Here is a 5,033-nt window from a genome sequence, read left to right as displayed (position 1 = left end):
CAGAAAACTATGTTTTTATTGCCTCTAACTTTAATGTTTTTTCCATGGCTATAGGATGATTCTTTGTCCTTCCCTGTGCATTTTCATTTTGTTTTTCTATTTCTAAGAAAATGGCACTGATATTTTGACAGGAATGGCATTTAAACACCTGGTTGCTCTGGGTAGCATGTACATTATAACAACATGAATTCTTCCCATCCACCATCACAATCTGTCTTTTCTTCTCTTAGTGCCACTTCACTCATTGCTTCAATTGCTACAATTTTCCAAGAACAGGTGAGTTTGGTTTAAATTTTGCATAAGTATTAATTCTTTTGGATGAATTATGAAATGAATTGTGTTCCTTGTATTTGGGGCTGCAGTTTGTTTGAAGCACATAGATATGAATTGATTATGACATATGGATATTGTACCTTGAAACTGAAGTTATTTTTCCATTTGTTCTAAAAGTTTTTCGGTGTAGGTTTAAGTTTCTTATGTGAAATGTTGTGTCCTCAGAAAACAGAGACACCTCTTAATTCTTCCTTTCTGATTTGGTAAACTTTTGGGTTCTTATTGTTGACTCAATTCTAGGACTAGGACTTCAAGTAGTGTGTTGAAAAGAGTCCAAAGCCTGGTCTTGTTCCTGACCTGAGAAGCCAATCTTGCAGCTTGTCAGCCTCTGAGCATGATGTCAGTGATGCACTTGTCATGTCTGTTCTTTGCTGTGCTGAGATTCATTCCTCCTGCACATGGTGTGTGAATGGTTCTTATCATGAAATGATGGTGAACTTTTGAATTTCTCAATGTGATTTTTCCAAATCTCTTGAGGGGTTAGCTGTGCCTCATGTTGTGAATGTGGCCAGTGACACTGAATGATTTGTGCAAGTGGAACCATTCTAGCACCACTGAGGGTGAACTCAGTGTTTATTGTGGTATTTAAATTTTGCAAGTGCTGGTGCATTTAGCTGATGAGCATTTAGTTGAATATTTTTGTGTATGTTCATTAAGAATATTGGCCATTAGAGCATTACCATTTTTTTGAGCATTATGGTCTGGCTTCATTTTCAGGGTGATTTCGTTATTTAAAAGGAATTGGTGGTGGTTCCCTTCCCTTGAAAGACATGAAAACTGATTAGTATTTATTCTTTTTCAAAATTTTATTTTGAAGATAGTAAAATACAACAGAGCAAACAGAACAAAGCACATCGAGACAATGCAGTGAAATTGGTACAGAATTTCACAGCATGGTCCGTGATAACAGTAATAGGTACCATAGTATATCTCATCTTCACAATTCGTTTCCATTCAATTAGTTATTGTGAAATCCAAACAAACACAGAACATTTTAAAACCAGTCAAAAGATAATATTGAATAGAGCAAAACAATTAATCAAAACGCAGCAAAAAATTAAAGACAACATTTGTTTTCAAACACAAGATAAATGGAAATCCCCCATATTTTCTATATTACACACAGTCATCTTCCCAAGAGATGCTCAGAATTCTGCCTCTCCTTGCTAACCAAGGGTGGTCAAGTGAGATGTATGGCTCTCAGTCCATGCACCAGTAGGCTCCCCAGAGATGCTGACTGGTTCTCCTCCTGGCTTGCATCAGGGGTGCTTTCCAGGAAGGCAGGAGAATTGTTTTCTTGTTCAGCTGCCTAAGTCCCAACATGGCCAGATTCAGTATTTATTCTTTACTATACACTTCATACCAGTCAGCTGGGCATTTATCATATTCTGGCATTTGTTGTTGTTATTAAGCAGTTATGATTGTTGACTCATTGCCCGTGTTTGTTAATGCTATGTGAAATGGTGTGTTTTTTTCTGAGGGTGTGGGTCAGGGACACCATAGGAGATCATGTACTGATTAATGATCACGTTACATTTTACTTAGGGATGTAGCAATTTGCTTTCGTATATTCAAACTTGCCCTACAGTATATATTTTTGTGAGTACTCTGTTAAGTTATTTAGTCTTTTAAAGCACATTGTTGCAGGTGCAGTTACTCCTGAAGGACACTGGGGAAGGGTAGGGCCAGGTCTCTTATTTCAGGCTATGTACCCTTACCTGCCTGCAGTGTTCCCACCTCCTGACCTGCTGCCTGTAAACACCTGTCTTTCTCCACAGCTGTGGTGAATTCACATGTGGCGGTTGAGATCTCACCTTGGTGGAAGACATTCAGTCAAGGTAGGCTCTGAAACATGCTGATCTTCTTGTACAGAGTTCCTGTGAGTGAGACATGGGGACTCATGACTGCAGGGACGAACTTGGACAGCAGGGCCACAACAGCCCTCTCTTTTCTTGCATGCAGTGTAGGCTGTTTGCTGAGAAGCTGACTGATGGATGAGGAATCCTGACCTAAGACTTTCTTCCCCATGGTACACTACTAGATGCTGTGGTGTCCTCCACATCTGCATGGTCCATCTTCCTCCTACTTCGAATATCCAGAGAGATCTGAGGAGCCCTGGGCTTCCCCTTCAAGGCTCCAACTCTATGGTGAGTTTTAGTGTGAATTTTATGATCAAGAAATTCAATTTATATACATTTAACCTGGAAATTCCACTTCTATGGCCTCATTATAAAAATGAGATTGAGAGATACCCATGATCTCTTCTTATTCAGTTAGGAGTGTGGATAGTTAGAAACCATGAATGTACCACAGCAGAGCTTCTCAGTCAATTATACAATTATAGTCACAGAAAATGCTGAAAGAAGGCCATGTCCTAGGCCATGTCCTGGATGCTACCTGAGATGATAGAGGAGCTCATAGCCTGGCCCTCTCTCCACCCAGCAATTAAAAGACCCAGGCCTGAATAGCAGGTGAGGACAGAAGAGAGGAGCTCCTGGAGAGCAGAGCACTGAACGTGGGGGAAAGCCTTTTTGGTGTTTTTTCCATTTTTCCATTCCAATGCATTATTTATGGTGTTCTATTCAATATTCCTTTTATTCAAATAAGTTAATATTTAATTGTGGCTAATTTCTTGAATAGGTATGTGAACATGGATGATTTAATTTCATTATATATACTGAAAGTTATGCACAATACAGACACTTCAAATATCACTGTAAATATAAAATAAGGAGGCTTGGTATTCAGCAAGCCAACACATCGCTCACAACTAACTTTTAAAAATTACAATACATAAAGCCATAAGGATCCTGCTGTGGTGGGTGTCCCTGCCCTTCCTACAATAAAAGCCACCGTGCTGACCTGTGTCTGCTACTGCCATAGGACAACAAGTGATTTGCTTCAGTGTCTATTTTTCCAGCAAGGAAGACCTGAATCTTCCTGCTTTCAGGCAGCACAGGGAGTGTGCAGCTTGCACAGGAGCCTAGCACTGCCTGCCTTTCACCCTTTTCCCCCACCTCATCCATGCTGCAGCCCTGCAGGCAAGGGAAGGCAGAGCAGCCAGGATGCAGCAAAAACTCTGATTACTCAGCCCTGGGGGCCTCAGTTCCTGGGTCCTGGTCTCAGCCTCCACCAGGATTCAGGTGCTATCCAGAATTCATCTTGCTTAGAGGGCAGGGCACCAAATGTGCACCTCTGGGGATCAAGACCATGAAGACCACTGTCTTCAGTGACCCTTCTACTCTGCAAATTTTGCTCCTATCTTTGAGACTGAGGCAGTGCCACTGGAACAAAACACAATATTTTCATTACATTTCTCTTTGTTGTTATTTTTCTGGCTTCATTGTTTATTTAAGCATATATTTAGAACTGCATTTTGCCAAAAAACATTTCTTTGTCTTTTCACTCCCCAGTTAACAGAAGTTTTTACAGATTTCTATGCTAGTTCAAACCCTATGTGCTTGAATGCTGAGAGTCCACTCTCAAGCTTGGTAGAATGAGGGAAGCAAACCAGAAACTGAACTTGGGGACACTGCTGTGCCTTCCAGCACTTTGTACAGCAAACCCTGACTCATTCCTGTTTACCCATAACATACGGGCTTCAATACCAACTGAATCTTCCACTGACAAATGAGTTTCCTATATTTACTTCAAACAATCTCATTTCCCCTCAACTTGCTAAGCACATGGTCTAAGGATGCTTACACCCAAACTTCAAAAAGAAATTTCCAGTAAACAAGAGACTGCTATCCATCCTGAAATCATGGTGGGGTTTTAAGTAAAGACATAGTCTGATCCACATCCAGGCAATCATTAGCTGAGAGGGGTGAAGATAGGTTGTGCAGATAGAAACACCTTGAAATTGTCAACCAGCAGCAGCATCAAGCATGAAGCAGAGATCCTGAACCCTCATATTTGGGTGATGGTGTCATCTGGTGTGTTTTCCCTTGGGTTTACTGAGGTGGCTCAGTAAATCTAGCTTGCTACAGTGCAGTCCCAAAGGGAAGTCATGTCCATGTAGCATTTATTTGGAGTTATTCTTTTGCAAGTGTGAAACCTGCATGCATGAGTTTGCACACCTCTGCCATTGCAGACTCACCCACAGGCATTATTTCGATGACTTGTGAAGGGTCAGTTTATTTACACAACATGCAGAATGATGTTCTCAGCCTTGTATTTCTCAGACTTGTGCATTTTCAATCATTTCTTCAAAAGGAAGCTAAATAATTTAGTTGGAGTAAACTTCAATTGTATTGCCTTGCTCCTGTGTGATGTCCTTGCTGACAGACCTGAAAGGAAGTGAGGTGGACCTGTTGGGGGTTCAGCTCCAGAGGGATACTCTTCTCAGGTGTGTCAGTCAGGGCTGCCCCTCACCTGACTGGCCACTCTGGCATCCAAATGCCCTTGCTCAGTGTTGTCCCTGGTGTTGGGAAGCACTGGTTTGCAGTGTAGACTCCCAGCGCACTGGTTAGCCCATGAAAAACCTTGCTGTGCTATGAGTTTTTCACCCCTAGACCTGCACCTCTATGGCCCTGGCCAGAGTTCCCTCCAACAATCATGCATGGCATTCTTCAAACAGCTCTCCTGTGCATGCTCTAAGTGAAGGCTAGGGAGGGTCCCAGTTCCTTCCTGCTTCAAACAGTACCGTGAATCAAACTCTTGAAAAGAAATCTTGAAAATTTGTGTAGTATTCTCTGTTG

The 5,033-nt window shown here is 41.6% G+C and overlaps 1 long non-coding RNA gene across 1 annotated transcript; it reads left to right on the top strand.

Moving 5' to 3' along the window:
• The first annotated feature begins 220 nt into the window (after window positions 1–220).
• Window positions 221–2,659, top strand: LOC134475059 (uncharacterized). Its single transcript, XR_010046019.1, has 3 exons — window positions 221–276; window positions 2,112–2,171; window positions 2,296–2,659. It is a non-coding gene; the product is annotated as an uncharacterized LOC134475059 (long non-coding RNA).
• Window positions 2,660–5,033: the final 2,374 nt, after the last annotated feature.

The sequence above is a fragment of the Cavia porcellus genome, unplaced genomic scaffold (genome assembly GCF_034190915.1).
Source record: "Cavia porcellus strain 051 isolate PalLab524CR breed Dunkin Hartley unplaced genomic scaffold, mCavPor4.1 scaffold_50, whole genome shotgun sequence".
NCBI lineage: Eukaryota > Metazoa > Chordata > Mammalia > Rodentia > Caviidae > Cavia > Cavia porcellus.
The sequence above is the reverse complement of the archived record's forward strand: the minus strand, read 5'-3'. Positions and strand labels throughout refer to the sequence as shown.